Source organism: Callithrix jacchus, chromosome 11 (genome assembly GCF_049354715.1).
Source record: "Callithrix jacchus isolate 240 chromosome 11, calJac240_pri, whole genome shotgun sequence".
Taxonomy (NCBI): Eukaryota; Metazoa; Chordata; class Mammalia; order Primates; family Cebidae; genus Callithrix; species Callithrix jacchus.
This window is the reverse complement of record NC_133512.1, coordinates 37,180,962-37,199,787: the sequence shown is the minus strand read 5'-3', so window position 1 is coordinate 37,199,787 and position 18,826 is coordinate 37,180,962.

Here is an 18,826-nt window from a genome sequence, read left to right as displayed (position 1 = left end):
GCCTTCAGCTTTGAAAGGATGTCTCACCCCAGAAGGGGAACTGGGCAGGTGGGGATTACTAAAAAGGAGTGGGTGAAGGGAGTGGAGTTATATGAGCACATGAGTGGTGGGGTTTGATAGGGGATACTCGGGGTCCCATCGATTCCCATGACTAAGACCTGGGAAGGGGTGAGATGGCCAGAATAAGAAGGAAGTGCGGAGTAGGTAGCCCCCATGTCTTGTGACCCTAGGCTCGGCGAGGGTAACCGGAGTCGGAAAGCCAGGGCCCCGCTAGTCATCTAGCAGCCCTAGTAGACTGGGGAACGGAGCTCCCTCGGAGGTCGGCTCCTGGCAAGCAGGCTCCTCCCTACTGAGGGTGACCGCCGGCTGCGTAACGCCAGTGTGTCTGTTTTGAGGAACCGGCACCCTGGGGAAGCTGGGGCAGTCTGACTTCCAGTGTCCCGGGAGCCGACAGATAGGGCAAGGCTTAGTTGGTGGCCATGGTTGTGGACAGGCTCGGGACCAGTGTCCTTCCTTTCCACATTTGAAACATGCCCCTGGAGGGGCATGGGTTTCGGCCTTGGGCTTCTGGTTCCCTGCCGGCCTTAGAGCCGCCACTAGGGCTTGGGTCTGGAGGGCAGCCTTCTGCTTCATGCGAGTTTGGCGGGCAGCCTCAGCCGCATCTTCCCTGGCATTGAATACTTTAAAGGCCATTTTTACCAGGTCTTGGATGGGAGTCTCTGGCCCCTCTTCTGCTTTCTTTAGTTTCTTTCTTATGTCGGGTGCTGATTGGGAGATAAAATGGGAGGCTAGATCTAGTCGAGTGTACCGGACTAGGGCTTCTTATGTTTGAGTGAGGTATTGGAATTCTTTAATATAGGTGGACGGGTTGGCTGAGAAGGATCCTAAACGTTTCTCAATTTGGGACAGGTCTTGGAGTGAGAAAGGAACATGGACCCTGACTAAACCTTCTGCGCCTGCTACTTCTCGGAGTGGGGCCAGGATAGCTGGCTGGTGAGAGCGGGTGTGGGCCGCCACCGGAGAGGCAAGAGGAAGTGTGGCCTCTGAGGGAGGGGGCTCGGAGGGAGTAGAGGGAGAGCGAGGCATGGCCTCTGAGGTAGGAGGTGCAGAGGGAGTGGGGGAAGGGCGTGCCGTTGATGGCGACTGGTTGCTGAGATTGGCAGGAGAGGACAGATGTTCAGGCAGATCCTCTGGTGAGGAGTAGGGAGGGGGAGAGGTAGTGGAGGAAGATTTACGGGGGGTTCGAGATAAGAGGATTTGGTAGGTGGAGCAGGAAGAACATAGGTCGGGGTGGGTACGGAGGTCCCAAAAAGCCTGGACGTAAGGAATTTCATTGTCCTTGCCCGCGCGGCGACAAAAATCGTCGAGATCTCGGAGGGTGTTGAAATCAAAAGTGCCAGTCGGGGGCCAATGTGACTGGTTACTGAGTTTGTATTGGGGCCAAGCCACCTGAGACAGGAAGATAAGCTTTTTCTTTCTGAGGGTTTGGGAATATCCCAATTTGGTAAAATTCGCAGCAAGCACCCAAGGGGGGTGCTCAGAGGTATTTTGGACTCCGAATTTCCCATGGCAGGCGCAGCTACAGACTCTCCGGCGCGGATGGGCAGATGCAACGAAAAGGCGTCCCCGTTCTTTGCAAATTCCCCAGAGTACAATTAAGTACGGGAAAGGGAAGCGGTCAGAGGGGCGTCCCCCGTCTGGCGGCTGTCCCTCGGAAGGCTCCTGGAGCCGGAACGGAAGACTACCTTGGCTCGGCCGAGACTAGGCAAGGAGTCCGTGCGGAACGCCGGAGAGGGAGCAACTGCACCATGCCGTAGGAAGAGGAGACGGGAAGCGGGGGAAGGCAAAGCAAGAAAAACTTGGCTTACCTTAATCGGAAAGTGGAGGTGGCAGGGCCAGTGTTGGGTAGGTCGGGGAGGGGGGCCGTGGCCGGGCCAACGGCCCCAGCTCCCGTCCCGGGTTTCCGGCACCATTTGTCCGACCTACCCTCTGCGGGAAGACTGAGCTCGTTCGGAAAAAACCGGACCGCAGGCTAGAGGAAATTCCTTAAGTTCAGGCTTTATTGAGAGGAAAGAGCCTCCGGGCAGGCCAGCCGGGACGAAAAGGAAAAATGGCCGCGCCGCTCAGAGGGGCAGGGTTGTTTTATAGGGGGCTGAAGGGCTGGGGGGTGGGGAAGCCAAAAGCCGAGGTGGTGGGCAACTGTTGGTCAGTTTGAACTGCTGGGCGGGAAGCTGGGCGGCGGGAGGGCTAGGGCCGGTATGTAAAGTGAGAGATAAGGGAGCCTCTTTGTGGGGGAGGGAAAGAGAGAGAGATTTTGCGGTAGGGGCAGAGTTTTCCAAACAATACTAAGATTTAAATGATGAGAAGGAGTTAGCTAAAAGAACCAGGAGACAAAATGTCCTAGGCAAAGGCAATAGCATGTTCCAGAATCTAGAAGTGAGATTTAGCATAGCTTATTAGGAGATTTGAAGTTACGGCATCCTGGGAGAATGGCAAAGAAAACGCTGCAGGAATAAACACCTCAGAATGTGGACTTCATCCCAAAAACAACCACTAAGGGGCTTTCAGTATGGGATTGGCAAGATTAGACTGGCATTTAATAAGATCTTTTTATAACTGTTCAGAGGATGAGATATTATAAAACATTTGGAAAAAAAACAGGGAATCAGGGAAAAATATACAAGGTATTTGATTTAAAATATACATTAATTTGAAAGAAAATAATTACAAAATGTGGACAAAGTCGAAATTCTTCCTGCATTCACTATCATACTCAGAATTTGAACCCTATTTACTAGAAAATAAAGAATTAAATAGTTAAAAGCATAGAGAAACATGTTACTGCTGTCATTGTATGTTGTTGTTTAGATCAGTCTTGCAGTGACTAAATTTTTTTGCCAATTATCTATGACACTATGAGAAATCAGTTAGTATAGTTTAAAATTACAATTTATTTTATTAACCTCATAATCTGTAAGTCAGGAATTAGAGCAAAGTTCAGCTGGGAGATTCTACTGCCTCATCTGGCAACAATGGGGTCACTTGATGATAATGACTTGTTAACTAGTCTGTCTGGAGGGCCCAAAAACGGCTTCAGTCACCAGTTTGGTGTCTTGGCTAGAAGGCAGCATTCAACTGGGCCACTGTATCTCTCCATATAGTTTCAAGACCTGCCCACATGGTCTCACCAGCAGGGGTACAGATTTCTTACATGATGGCTCATGGCTCTAGTAGTATTCTAAAAGTATATTCTTTTCATTTTGACATAATTCCTTTAGCAACCTGATGGGATACTAGTACATCAAATTATATTCCATTTCACAAAGCCCCTCAAAATAAGTCCTTCTCTGTCTAGAGCTTCCTGAGAGGCTGCTGTGAGACAATAGCTCTTAGACAGGGGTCCCCAACCCCTGGCTACGGACCAGTACCGGTCCATGGCCTGTCAAGAATCCAGCCACACAGCAGGAGATCAGCAGACAAGCGAGCATTACCCTGGAGCTCTGCCTCCTGTCAGATCAGCAGCGGCATTAGATTCTCATAGGAGCACAAACCCATTTGTGAACTGCACATATGAGGGATCTAGGTTACACATTCATTATGAGAATCTAACTAATGCCTGGTGATCTGAGGTGGATTTCATCTCATCCCAAAACCATCTCCCTCTGGTTTCCCCCATCCATGGAAAAATTATCTTCCTTGAAACCAGTCTGGTGCCAAAAAGGTTGGAGACCACTGCTCTAAAATTCTTAGAAGACTGTTTAATCAAAAAAAGGTTTAAAGGCACATCCCTAAGATCTTTAGAAGGCCTTTTGTCTAAAGGAAAGTGTCTACAAATCTTATCTTTCTAAGGTCTTGACAGACTTTTAGAATCTCATGCTTGACTTCCACTTTACCTTGAAACAACATTATACTGCCCTAGATTCAATGCCTTGAAGCCATTTCTTACTTTGAGAATCTTTTGCTGCCGCAAGAAACTATCTTGGGCTTACATTTCCTCTCACTTCTGCTAGTTCCTTTGATAGTTCATTTTTACCTTCTCATGTTTTATTATAGGGGGTGAAAAGAAGCCAGTTGGAACTTTCTATATCTTGCTTGGCAATCTCCCCAACCAGGTGCATAAACACATTAGGCATTCTTCCTATTTTTCATGTGACCACAGTTGATAGGGTAGCCAAACCTTCCATCGTTGCATAACAGAAAGCTCCTATTCTTCAGTCTCTAATACTGTTTTCCTCACTGTCTTTCCATCCTTCACTAACGTTTTCTTGAGGCCTCTACAGCTTTTAGTAACAGCTTCCTCAGTTCCCTCCAGGTTCTGCCTGCCACCCAGTTTTAAAACCAGTGCTCTCCATTTCAGAATTTTGTTACAGGAACACCTAATTTCTAGGTAATAATTGTAAATATAGATTAGATCGAGATGAGAATGGAGATTAAGACCTGTTTTATCTTATATAACAATAAGAGTGTTGAAATAAACCCAAGGTACATACCATATGCCATGAAATACTATATATTTCATAACTAACTGTTACGTAGTATTTTTAAGTGTAGGATGCTATTCTAAGTACTTTTCATGTAGCAACTAAATTCATCCTTATTACAATAGTTGGTGTTATTGGTCTTTCCAATTTACAAATGAAGAGCTGGGGGACACATAGTTTATGTAACCTGTGTAAAGTCACAGTGGCAGTAAATAACAGAGCTGGATTCAGACCCGGGCTGCCTGGTTTCAGACTACATGCTCTTAACCACTACCCTATAGTGACTCTGAAATGACTGCATTGATTGATCATTTCACAACAGGAAAAGACATTAACAATATATTAAGTGAATAGTGCAAATTACAAGATAGTACTTTTGTAGTTTGGCATGATATACACTGAAGTATTAAAAGTACTTTGTATTAGTCCATTCTCACACTGCTATGAAGAACTGCACGAGACTGGGTAATTTATAATGGAAAAAGGTTTAATTGACTCACCATTCCGCATTGCTGGGGAGGCCTCAGAAAATTTACCATCATGGTGGAAGGGAAAGCAAACACGTCCATTTTCACAAGGCAGCAGAGGAGAGAAGTGCAGAGCAAACAGGGAAGAACCTCTTATAAAACCATGAGCTCTCATGAGAACTCACCCAATATCATGAGAACAGCATGGGGGAATTGCCTCAACTATCCAATCACCTCCCACAAGGTCCCTCCCCCAACACATGAGATTACAATTCAGATTACAATTCAAGATGGGATTTGGGTAACGATACAGAGTCAGACCATATTATACTTATTTCTAAGTGTTGGAGTAATGGTTGATTTCTACTTTTTCCATTTTGTATCGTTGACTACTTTTTAAATAATGAGCATGTGATACTTTTACAATCAGATTGAACAATAAGGCTATTTTCATTTTGGAAAAAAATTAAAAATTGTTTTTTGTAGTAACCTGGGGTAAAAGGATGAGAGTCTGTGCTGAGGCAGTGGCTATGGAGAGAGAGAGAGAAGGGGATACATAGGAAAATATTAAGGTGATAGATTATCTGGGAGTTGATTTCCTAAATTAATAGAGAAAGCATTGGAGGGGCAGAACGTAGCTCAGTAAGCGAATAAGAAGAGAGGATTTAATATTTGGGAGCCTGAACAATAAAGCAATGCTGTTATTATTTATAGCCTAGATTCAATTTCATCTTGTCTTCTTAGAGACATTTGGTATCTATGATTCCACTATAACTGCCCTAGTTAAAGACACCAATGGCCTCCCAATCACTGATTCTAATGCAGTTTTAGTCCGTATTTTTCTTGTCATCTCAATAGCAATTGACACTGTTTGTCACTCTCTGTTACTGACAAGTTTCTCTTCCTTGGATCTCTTCCTACCACTCTGACAGCTTCTACTCTTTGTTTTCTCACCTTATCCCTTAATTGTGCTCTCATAGGAGCTAATCCATCAGAGATGCACATCCTGGTCAACCAATCCATTCACATGTCTTCTTCTCTCAATAATCCTCAAATGTTTATTTCTTGCTCCAATGGTTGTGTCCAACAGCCCTCTAGAAAGCACCACTGGAAATTCTACTGGCAACTAAAATTCTTTACTTTCAGCATGCTAGTGGGGAATTATTTTTTAATTAAAAAATTATTTTCTATTCCTTAAGTAAGGAAATTGCATGATCACTCATTTAGTCATTAGGTGTAGAAACCTGGGAATCACCCTACACTGCTTCTTCTTCATCACTTAGCCCATCATCCCATTCAATTAAATCCTATGGATTTCACCTCCTGGCTGCATCATTTTAATAGATTATTGCCCCTCTGTCTCAACTGCCACCGCATTTCTTCATCCTTTACCTGGATTGTTGCAATACTCTCATTCAGCAGCCCCACTCTCTTTTAATCCTTTATGTGAGAGTGTCCTGATGCACAAATTCAAAAAGAGATCTCTACCACCTCTCAAGGTAAAAAACAATGCCTTTTTCCTCTCTGCATTGCTAGCACTTAGCTCAGCGCGGGGCATGTGGTAGGGACATCGTGGAAGTTACTGAATAAATGAATAGGAGTTGAAGATCATTTTTATAATAAGAATTGGAAGTCAGATGCTCCAGTATTTCAGTCTTAGTCACAGCCAATACTGTGTAAGTGACACTGCACATTTCATGCCTCTGCTGCCACCAACTAGCAACAGGTTAAATAAATAAATAATTAACAGCAAAAAGTTTATTTTATAATTGTGTAATTATTAAAGTGATGATACTATCATAAGGATCAAATCCACCATATCTGTGGGAAATTTTAAATATGTGTTCAGTATGATCATTTAAATTTCTATTGCTTTAAAAAAAACAGCAGTTTTTATGATTAAAAATGACTGCAAATTTCAGTATGGAAATTTTTTTTTTTAATTGAAAGCAAGAAAAGACAAACCCATGCATGGAATCAATCTGCCATTTCAGAAGCTGTGTGTAAACAGGCATTCTGGGGCTGAAACAGGCAAGAATAAATCAACAAAATAAAATAAAAATAATTCCAGATGTATATTTATTATGACATTTAGAAACAAAAGATGAGATAAAGAATTGTATTCTTATTTTCTTTCTTTTGGAATTACTGCAGTTAGAAGTAATCATCTCCAAATCAAAATAAGGAGCATAACCCATTAAGTGCTACCCTAGGAAACGCAGTATTTAGCTTTTAGTTAATGGGCATGCACTGTGCCTATCCAGTTTGGGCTAGGATGAATTTGGAGTTTGATTCCCAAATTTAAGTGGTGGCTAGAGGGGAAACATGTCCAAAAACAAAGGGAAAAATGCGGAAAAAATCATGCTACTAATTTATGTACCTGACTTCAAAGAAAGTAGAGAAGTGCCAGCCACTCAGAAAACAGGGCTGAAGGCCTGGATTCCAGCTGGGCTTCTGCCATCAGAGGCTGGGTGTCCTCAGAGGTCATACAGCCCGCAATAAAGCAGCTCTTTTCCCTTCCATAGGCCCCACCCTCCAAAGGTGAAGCCTGGCTTTAAAGACCCTTCTGGAGTTCTCTGTGTGTAGCATACATTTCTTCCATTCAAGTAAGGTTCTCCTGAGTGTGGGTGGCTTTTTTTTTTTTTGATGGAGTTTTGCTCTTGTTCCCCCGGCGGGAGTGCAATGGCACAATCTTGGCTCACCACAACCTCCATCTCCCGGGTTCAAGCGATGCTCCTGACTACAGGCATGCACCACCATGCCTGGCTAATTTTGTATTTTTAGTAGAGATGAGGTTTTTCCATGTTGGTCAGGCTAGTCTCAAACTCCTGATCTCAGGTGATCCACCTGCCTTGGCCTCACAAAGTGCTGGGATTACAGGCATGAGCCACCGTACCCGGCCCAGTATGACTGTTTTTAACTTAGCCCTTCATTGCCAATGCCCAAGGTATTATGGACCCCAAATTTCTTTCCTAACTGTATATTATTTGATTCTTGCACAGAAGACACTTAAAACCCTTATAGAATTTTGTTAGAGTTAGAAGCCAAGTGACGTCCTGAGTGCTGAGATATTTAATAGGTCATTAAGTTGATCTGAGAGGGAGCACCTGGGAGAAAAAGGAAAAAAGTGGACACAGGCTGTGTCCAGGATAGATCAGTGCAGCCCATATGTCTTTGTATTATGCCCTTGAAAAAATAATAATGGGAGGAAAGAAATACCCAAAGAGGCTAGGCTAGCATTTTGAAGGGCACATGGGAAAGACTGGAGAAAAAGGATCAGAAGGAACCAAAGAGTAAGTGTAAGAGAAGAGAATTGCGGTCAAGGATACAGCTCTGAAAATGGACAGAGGCTTTAAGAGGCTTTTGATCTACACTTTTACTCAGAGAGCAAATTCTGAAAACATCTGAGGCTTTTTGCCTTTTTGTCACTAATACTTTATCAGAGCTGCTTCAAAATGAGAGTTTTAACAGAAGTACTTTAGAAAAGATTGAGACAAAAATGTAATAATTGCACACTCAGGCTTGTAATTTCAGAAATTCACAATGTGAAGGGCTCCAAACACACTACTTCAAATTTGGATTCCCTTTCACTCTTCATGAAAGACCAGTCTAGTCAGATTGAAGCTGATCACTATTTTCGAGTCATACCAGCAAATGGTTTGAGTCCATGGTCAGAGTGGAAAAACTGTTTTTTCCATAATTCAAAAATAATTGAAAGAATGTAGCTCACCAATTTTGAGATAATAATTTTTTTTAGATAATGGTTAAGTTCAGTCCAATCTTAGAAAATCCCAGCCCCAAAGGATTTTTTTTTAAATAAAGAGAAAAGAATCGATGAGCAAAAATGGCATGCTAGAGAAAAACCATCGTTTTTAGCTGTTATCTGTCACAATTCCTAAAGGAATATAGAATAGATTTTTTAAAGATATCTTTGTTGACAAAAGTCAAGAGAAAAATGTACTCTCTTGAATCAAAGGAGTCACCAACAGATTGTGATACATTTAATTGCTGAGGATGGATGAGGGGTGGATGAGGAAGAGGGAAGGAGAGACCAGGAGATATATATTCCTCTTCAGGCACCGAGGGTAGTTTCTTTTCGTGTATTTTACAAGTGTTTTATACCAGCATAGTGCAGGCTCTTACTTTGTCTTCTCTATAGGAAAAGAAGAAAATCTTTTCCTATAGAAGGCAAAAAAACAAAAAAAAAAACTATCATCTTGATGGTAAATAGAGGAGGCACTTGTGCATCCCAAGCCCCTGTCATTGTCTTTATTGTAAGCCGTGTCAGAGACATCGCATTAGGTTGCCACCACAGGATGCATGCAAATGGAGACAGAGCAAAGCAGACAGCATGCGCAGCCACCACCTGCACATTTCAGATTGTTGGCAGGTACATTGCAGCAGACTAAAACAGAATAATTACTGGAGATAGAGTTGGCAAGTATCGTATATGGGAGAGGCATTCAATTGCACATGAGTATGATAGGTGAACTATAAAAAAATGGTGGGAAGGGAGGGGGAGAATTCCCCATTAAACACCAGACAGCTGGCAATTCTGATCTTCCATTTTGTTTTCTATGAAATAAGAAAGGCTGACCTATGAAGTCAGATGCTAGCAGATTTGGGTCCACTAATTTAAGCAGGGGACAAAGAGAGCAAAATCCAGGTCTTGAGAGGATCACCTTGAACGCTGAATGGAAAAAGCCCTCACAGGCCAGCGACATACTGGGAAATGTGTGAGAACAACACAGTACGTGAATACATTCAGCGTAGACTATTTCTTTGTAAACACTGGGATGTTTATTTTACCTATCACACAACTGGGCCAGTCACTGTTCTAAGCACTTTACATTTATTAACTCACTTAAGTCTCTGAGGGACCTTATCATTGCTCTTCTTAACATCACCATTTTACATATAGATGAAAAAGCCAAGTCATGGAGAGTTAAGTGACTTGCCCAAGTTCATTTAGCTGTTGTGGCAGGATAGGGAAGTTAGCCCAGGCCACCTACCCACCAAGTACACACTCTTAACCATAACATTGGGCTGTCTCCCAGTAAGGATGTACGGGCATGCTAAATGGGATGTTGTCAGAGATTTACACAGAGCAACAAGAAAAAATGATCATTTTGTGAAAGTTATCTGAACTATTGAAAGTAAACAGCATTATCTTCCTGAAAGTTATTTGCATAAAAGCTATTTTTTCTATGTAAATCTCTGGCAACATCCTCTTTATCAAAGTCTTAGCAATTGAATGCTTAAAACATATTATGACTCCTCCTTTAAAAAGTTGAAATGTGTACATATGTATGTTACATACTTTCCCCAAATTGCAGTTGCATGTTGGGCTGGGATGATCTGCCTCAAAGTCACAGACCATGGGGCCATTAGCTTCTACCTAGTTTTTATCATTTGAGCCACTCCTAACAATAGCACCTTAATTTTGCCCAGCCAGAGTCCATCCTCCCATATCTTCCTAACAGCACCACCCTTCCCCCATTTCTCAGATATATACATCAAATTAGTGCATGGTTTTCCCCTGGCAATCCTTATTAAGCCAGGAGTAAACACGTAAATTGTCACCCTCATTAGATTAAAGAAAATAAGTCATATCCCACGGTTCCATTCCCATTTCTCCCTTTCTCTCTCTCTCCTCTCTCTCACTGCATGAGGTCAAAGAAACATCCAGTCCCAATTGCCCTGGCAGCCATCTTGCATCACCTGCAAGGTAAATCAGCTAAGTACAAGGCCTGACAACTGCAAAAGGGAAGATGAAAATAACTATGTCCTTGAAAATATCATTGGGCAACTGATTGTATTGTGCCTAGAACCTACTTGACCTTTGAACTCCCTATCTTTTGAGACAAATTTCCATATTGTTTTGCTGTTACCTATGACAAAAAGCATCCTATTACAAGCCTAAGACCTGCACTCCTAAATAAAACACTTCCCTGCCTACTCCATCTAGGCCCTGAGCAGCTTTAACATCAATAGCCAAATACTTCTGCATCTAGAGTTTTTAGCTATGAGACCCTTTGAATCTAGAAGACTCTTGGAGGCTGTCCAAAGTCCTGAGCAAATAAGCTCTGAGACTCTTTTAACGAACGTACTCTGTACTCTGGCGGTAGCAATGTCTTGGAAAGGGGTAGGTTGAGGGTAGACCTGGTGAGGATCAATGGGCAGCAGAAATTTGTCAGAGTAAAAGACTCTTCATTTTCTTACTGGAGTTGCTATTTCCCACTCTACAGCATCGGTGTGCAGGAAAAAAGGACAGAGTTTTCAATAAGAACACTAATATCAAACACTGACTTCACCACTCATTAGCTGTGTGACCTTAAACAAATTACTAAGCCTGAATAAACCTGTTTTCCTGCCTGCAAAAATAAGAGTAATAAACTTGTTGCCTCTATTCTTGTGAGGATTATAGATAAAAGATTCTCAACGTCATGTACTAAGTCCTCAAATGGTGATGATTATTATGATCTTTGATTCTGCATCACTAGTTTCCTTATTCAACAAATAACTATTGAGCACCTACTATACTGCCAAGTATTGTCATAGGTACCAGTGCCTAGTAACACTTTTATTGCACATCAGTATATATTATAAGGAAAATGTTTATGCATTAGGTCTAGAAATTAGGTAGATGTGAACAAGTATACACATACCTCTATTTTCGATACCTTTCTTTTAGGATGAATTTTCCTCCTTTTCCAGTCCTACTATAATTTACTCAAACAAGAAGGTACAGAGGCTAGGAATTCCTTGTAAGAAAGTCACATTCTTGTCTTCTTCTAATCTAAACTTTATAGTCTATTTTGTTAGGGAAAAGATATCCTAAAGCTTGAAGAAGAACATGAAGAACTCTGTGTGGGAAGAATGAGGACAAGTCCAGCCCCTTCTCCCTTGTAAGACTATAAGTTGAGATGGTCATCCTGATGCATCATCTTAAAGTTAATTCTTACTCCAGAGGTGAGAAGCCAACCCGCCCACATGCCAGGAGGAGCCACACCAGCTGTCCTTCAGAATGTTTTTATTTCTCGACACTTCTCAGAAATTCTGGACAGCTACCATAAGGAAGTTGGCATATTCCTTTTCACATGTGGTAGGACCAGAAATGGCCACCCAAGGAAAGAATTTCTGAAGAATTTATGAATTCATAGGTGTGGATTAGCTTTTCTGCCCACATGGAGATTTATCCTTCAATTTTCCAAAAAATGTTATGATTAATTGAGGGAAGAGTGGTTTATCTATGTTTGAGCTGGGGCTTTAAAGATGGAGCCACGGCCGCGTGCGGTGGCTCATGCCTGTAATCCCAGCACTTTGGGAAGCTGAGTTGGGCGGATCGCGAGGTCAGGAGTTCAAGACCATCCTGACTAACATGGTGAAACCCTGTCTCTCCTAAAAAAAAAAAAAAATACAAAAATTAGCTGGACATGGCACATGCCAGTAATCCCAGCTACTTGGGAGGCTGAAGAAGGAAAATAACTTGAACCCGGGAGGTGGAGGTTGCAGTGAGCTGAGGCTGTGCCACTGCACTCCAGCCTGGGCAACAAAGACTCCATCTCAAAAAAAAAAAAAAGATGGAGCCATATTCCTGAGGCTATTCTGATGGTGGAGGCAATAATCATAAAAGAAATGCCCCAAGGGAATGGAGAATCTTTGAGTTTTAGGACATCAGAGTATAGTGGCTCCTCCCTACTTTGAGATTCTTTTTCCCCCTCTATTGCCAGCTCTGGAATTCTCAAGGTTAGTTTGTTAAGGGACTTCACAGTTTCCATTCATACTTAAGTTACGTGGATTAACTTACTGAATTTTTCTCATTTCCCTCCAACTGAACAACTCTCCTTTGGAGACTCCACTGGAAATTGGTGTTATCAAGAAAAGTGGTAACATCAAAACCATCACAACTTTCACTGTGTCCTCAACAAGGACACGTAGCATGTAAACCTGCCGACACCTGCTTGATGGGTTAAATAACTGACCACGTATTTATACAATTACCAGCATTGTATGAAACAGCTCACTTTGACCTTCTGAGGACCACAACTATTACTCCTCTACTTGCCTTGCATATTTATATGGTTTGTTTGTTTGTTGTTTTATAACAATAGACAAACTGGTTTCTTTAAAAAAAATTTATCAAGATAAAAAAATTAAACACCACAATCTTGACAAAGCCTCTTTTTCACGCTATGCTTTGGAGATTAGAAAAAAGTGTAACTTATGGTTTCTGAAACCCAATTGCATCAGAAGCAAGACGTAAGTCAGATAAGGTTGAATAGAAATGTGAAGTCAGAAGAGTATGGCTTGTTACATGACTGTGGTGGAATGCACACCTAAGACATCTGATGGCTAGAGTGATCAAGGCAGGAGTTGTAAGAAGACCTTGAAGAATGGATGGGATATAAAGAATGACAAATGAGAGAAGGAGAATTCTAGGCAGGAACGAAAAGTGTCAAGGAAGGCACCATAGTGAATGAGCAGCTTTTCAGGACCACAGAAAGACTGAGCTTCTATACCAGAGCCAGTCAGTTTAGCTTTGAGTATGAAATTCAGGTATTTCTACTGTTTCTTGCAAGCACTGGGGAGACACTGAAGACTGCACAGGTAAATGTTATGAAGAATGTGGAATTCTATGACTATTAATCTGGCAGATGTGGGAGGGAGGGATTAGAAAAGGAAAGACAGGGGCTGGGTACAGTGGCTCACACCTGTAATCCGAGCACTTTGGGAGGCCAAGAAGGGCAGATCACTTGAGCTCAGGAGTTCGAGACTTGCCTGGCCAACATGGTGAAATCCTGTCTCTAATAAACATACAAAAATTAGCTGGGCATGGTGGTGAACACCTATAATCCTAGCTACTCGGGAAGCTGAGGCAGGTGAATCACTCGAACCCGGGAGGTGGAGGCTGCAATGAGCGGAGATCGCACCACTGCTCTCCAGCCTGGGTGACAGAGTGAGACTTTGTCTCAAAAAAAAAAAGAAGTAAAGAAAGGAAAAGGGAAGACAGGAAGTGACTGCATTTCAGAGACCACAGCATCCTAAATTAGGATGGAGGTAGTGGGGAGAGCAGGAAGGGAGTAGCAAGAGAGTGAGTGATGATCAACTATTTTCCCTGTGAAAACTCATTGAAGGTTTCATATTTCTTCATTGTATTTCATGGGGAAAAAGGTTACAATATTGTCTTCAGCAAGTTCAAAATGTAGATTATGATACAGTTCTGACTTTTTCTTACCTGAGGAGTAATATTAAAAGCTTAGCAGTTATATATTCAGTATAATCCAGAATCCATTCTCTTCATTGCATGTAATATGGATAAGTAAAATATGCTTCCTGTGAATGATTTGTTAGTAAGTATATCAATAATAATGTATAAAGAAAACATATCTAAAATTCAATCAGGGTTTCTGATTATAAACTATATGAATCAGTAAGATAACATACTTGGAGTAGAATCTTCAACTCGATGTTCAGATCGTAGCCTTTAAATTAAATTTTAGTCATTAAATCAGGTCATAAAATGTCATAGTCTAATTCTCACCTCACGACTGAGAGGGTAACCAAAGACAGAGAAATGATTTCTCACCTCTCATCCTTGCCTCTCCCTTCACCCGAATCTTGATTACGGCAAAAGCCATGTTGCGAGCTACTTGGTGGCTGAGCAAGTCTTTCTTAACCTTTTATTTATTCACATACATATAAATCTGAATGAGGCAAAAGGAAACATTACTAACTGCCAACTTTGTCTAACACATATAGTCCCTTCCCTGCTCCGCGCTCTGGTTGGGATCGCAGAAACCAAAGAAATATGAGAACCAGCGACTATGACAGATAAAGGAATAGAGAATGAGGAGCGGCTGCTTTTCTTCCATCACACCCCTCAACATCCCTTCCAATAGGCTGGGCTTTCTCCATCTACAGGAAAAATTATTTCAATCCTTTAAAAAAAAAGGTTTAGCTACGTTCTCATTTTCAACTCTTAGGGCTCAAAATTACTTTATAGTTAAGGCACTTTTTAAACTCTAGCTTCTTTAAGGCAGATATCATGTCTTATTTATTTCAAATGCCATTTTCTTTGCTCTATCCTTTTAATACCTTAGACACTAGAAAACAGCAGACATGTGATTGATATTTATTGAGGAGAGTTTCTGAATCATACTTTCTGAAAGGCATAGATTGAAAACACATAAACCAAAAGAATCAGGAGCCAAGAAATTTTAATAAATTATGCATTTAGCTTTCAGGTTTTGTAAATAGCCACTGCAGTATCCCTTTGAGGAGACCACTGGGCCATGTGATTTTAGACACTAGCTGATGCTGAAATATCCTATCCGTTGCAACCTGACAAAATGCAACAGAGGGTGAGTCCTTATTGAACGGCCCTCAGATGGTTAATTTTGTTTTCTGATGGCAGATACCAAAGCTACAGAAAAGCTGTTTGTCTTGTTCAAAGAGCCTTTTCAATTTTTAATTTGACAAGAGAGTTAACATGGTCTACGATACATGAAGACCAGCAGTTATCTCTTATCATCAACTTCTTTGGTACTTTTCAACCTATCTTGGCTGAAAGCGGCTCTATTGTAGGTACTTTTTCTGGCTCTAGCCTACATGTTGTGTGATTCAATGACAAGATCCCTGATAAATTGGAACAGAGAATGAGGAAATGGGCTTTTAAATGATCAACTGATTGTTCACTTCTCTAGGCTTAGTTTCTGTCTGACAGACTTATTAAAGAAAGGAATCACACAAAGAAAACTCAGAATAAGTCCTCCAGGTCCTGGTCAAATGAGAATTGCAGAGCCAGAGGGCACCCTAGAGGTCTCCTCATCTGACTTTGCCATTTTAGGGCAAGGAAACTGACACTCGAAAAATTAGATGACTCACCCAAGGTCATGCAGCTCATGTTAGAGCCAGGACTAGAATTCAGCTTGTATAAGCTGTTTTCTTGCTGACATTTTTGCTGACTGATGTTAGGGAAATCAAGAAAGGAACAGAGTTGCCCTAGTTGTTCGTAAACTTTCCCAAGAATAATATTGTGTGAGGGATTATTGTGAGGTTTCTTGGTTTCCATAGCTAAATCGCCATTTTAAATGGGTGGGATACTGGGAGGAACACTGGATGTGAATTTGGACTTGGTAGGTTTTATATAAAACCATTGCTGTAATTATTTTTGCATCTATCATTTGCTAGATATTATGCATACATTATTTTTATCTTCACAATGAATCTGGAAGGAGCCCTATTTTGTAGACGAAAGGCTGAGCCTTAGGGAGTTTAAGTATCTTTCCTGGTGTCAGGCAGGTTTTCAAATCCAGTGTTTGAGTGATTTCCACAACCCTACCCTTTCCCCTGGACCACAGCACACGTATTAATAATGTGCCCTTAGGCAAGTTATTTAAGTTTCAAAACCACAGTTTCTTCAACTGTAAAATGAATACATTAATATTCATCCTACCGTTGGTGTATGATGAAATGAGAAACAATGTATGCATATGGAGTACCTGGTTTTAGACTTGACACACAGAAGAGATTCAACAAAAGCTGGTTCCATTCGACACCTATATCCCTCTCCTATTTGAATTTTTTAGCAGGATTTACATTTGGAACTATACTGACTTGTGTTGAAGAGAGTAAGTAGAAACACTTGCAAGGTATCAGAAAAGGTCAGAAATTGATTAAATATTTTAGATAATAATCCCAAACTGTCATAATGACCCGACAGCAAAATTTATATGGTAGAGAACAGGTTCCAAGCCTGTTTTCTCAGAGTGAAATAATTAAATCAACCATAATCAAAGAAAGGACTAACTCTAATTCAGCATCCTAAGTTGAAATGCAGGTAGGGTTTCCAGAAAACATGTTCAATATTAAAATAAAATATTACCTTCATTGGGCAGTGGATTTTTTTCTGAATCTGCTTTATTGACCCTGCCCTGTATGTGTATGCAAAGTGAAGAGATGCAGGCATATCCACTTAACGATTGCAAGTAAGCATCAGAAATTACTTGACTATTTCTTGAAGCAATTCTGTACTACACTTCTGAAATTATAGTCGAAGTATAAATGTGATTTAATTTACAAAAATCCAATTTGCATGCAGTGTTTCAGAAATACCTCTATTGTATTTAGCCAAGAACACTTTTTATAGTTGATAGCAATCAAAAGAGGTCTATATTAAGAGGATAACAATGAAATGAAAACACAAATTTTAAAAATGTCATGCTTGACTCAGCTCCCCAAAGAAAGAGTGGAGGACCGATAAGGAAAATCACAATGGAACAAAACAAGATCAGCAAGTGTTTAGATTTGGTAACTGACCCTAGGAAAAGTCATTACACAAATTCCTGAATGAAAAACTGTGTTTATGACTGAACTACGAGCAGACAACTCCTTTTAAACATTTTATCACACAAGACTTGAAAGAAAGATGACTTCTAAGCAAAAAGCTGTGTTGTCTAGAATGTAAGTTCCAAGATGATGGAGCTGGTCTCTGTCATTTATTGCTTTTCTGTTACATTAGCATAGTGTTTGTCCAGAGGGAGTATTTAACAGATAATTATTACATTAGTGAAAACAAGGAATAAGGTCTGATCTGTGGTTGAAGAAAAGTTCACTAGAGAGTTGCTGAATAAAGATTTGGCCCAAAATGTGCATGGTATAAAGTAAAGAATCCCTACAGCCTTGAGAGTTTACCCCTTGCCCCAGTGTGCCCTGGACGTGAGACATGGAGTTAAAGGAGATTATTTTGGAACTTTAAAACTTAATGACTGCCCTGCTGGGTTTTGAACTTGCATCGGACCTGCGGCCTTTTTCTTTTGGCTGATTTCTCCCTTTTGAAACAGGAATATTTTACCCCCATTGTATCTAGGAAGTAACTAATTTGTTTTTTATTTTACAGGCTCATAGGTGGAAGGGGCTACTAGCCTTGTCTCAGATGAGCCTTGGGACTTTGGACTTTTGAGTAATGCTGGAAGGAGTTAAAACTTAGGGAAACTATTGGGAAGAGACTATTATATTTTGCAATGTGAAAGGGACATGAGGTTTGGATGGGCCAGGAGCACAATAATACGGTTTGGATCTGTGTCCCCACCAAACCTCATGTCAAACTGTAATCTCTAGTGTTGGAGCACGGCTTGGTGGGAGGTCATGGGATCATGGGAGCACGGTTCTCAGGAATGGTTTAGTACCTTCCCCCCTTGGTACTGTATGGCGATAGAGTTCTTATGACATCTGGTCATTTAAAAGTGTGTAGCACCTCCCCACTCTCTCTCTGCCTCCTACTCTGGCCATGTGAAGTGTCTCACTCCCCCTTTGCCTTTGCCATGATTGGAAGCTTCCTAAGGCCTCCCCAGAAGCAGAAGGAGCTACACTTCCCATACAGTCTTCAGAACCGTGAGCAAATTAAACCTCTTTTCTTTGGAAATTACCCGGTTTCAGATACTTCTTTATAGCAGTGTGAGAACTGACTAATACACAGAGGGTTCTATGTTAGTGTCATTGTAAAGGTTTTTCTGTGGGTAACGCAAGACAGAAAAATCTGCCTAAACACATTTTATGCTACAGTGTCATCTTCCCAATGCCTAGCATCCATTTCCACTGGGCATTAGTTCAGAGTTTGCCTACTATTCTTCCCCACGGAGGAGGTAAATTACAGCTACTGCATGTATTTCAAAATAAATTTTCTTTTCCTTTCTTTTTTTTTTTTTTTTTTTTTGAGACAGTGTCTCGCTCTGTCTCCCAGGCTGTAGTACAATGGTGCCATCTCTGCTCACTTCAACCTCTGCCTCCAGGGTTCAAGCGATTCTTCTGCCTCGGCCTCCTGAGTAGCTGAGACTGCAGGCATGTGCCACCACGCCTGGCTAATTTTGTTTTAGT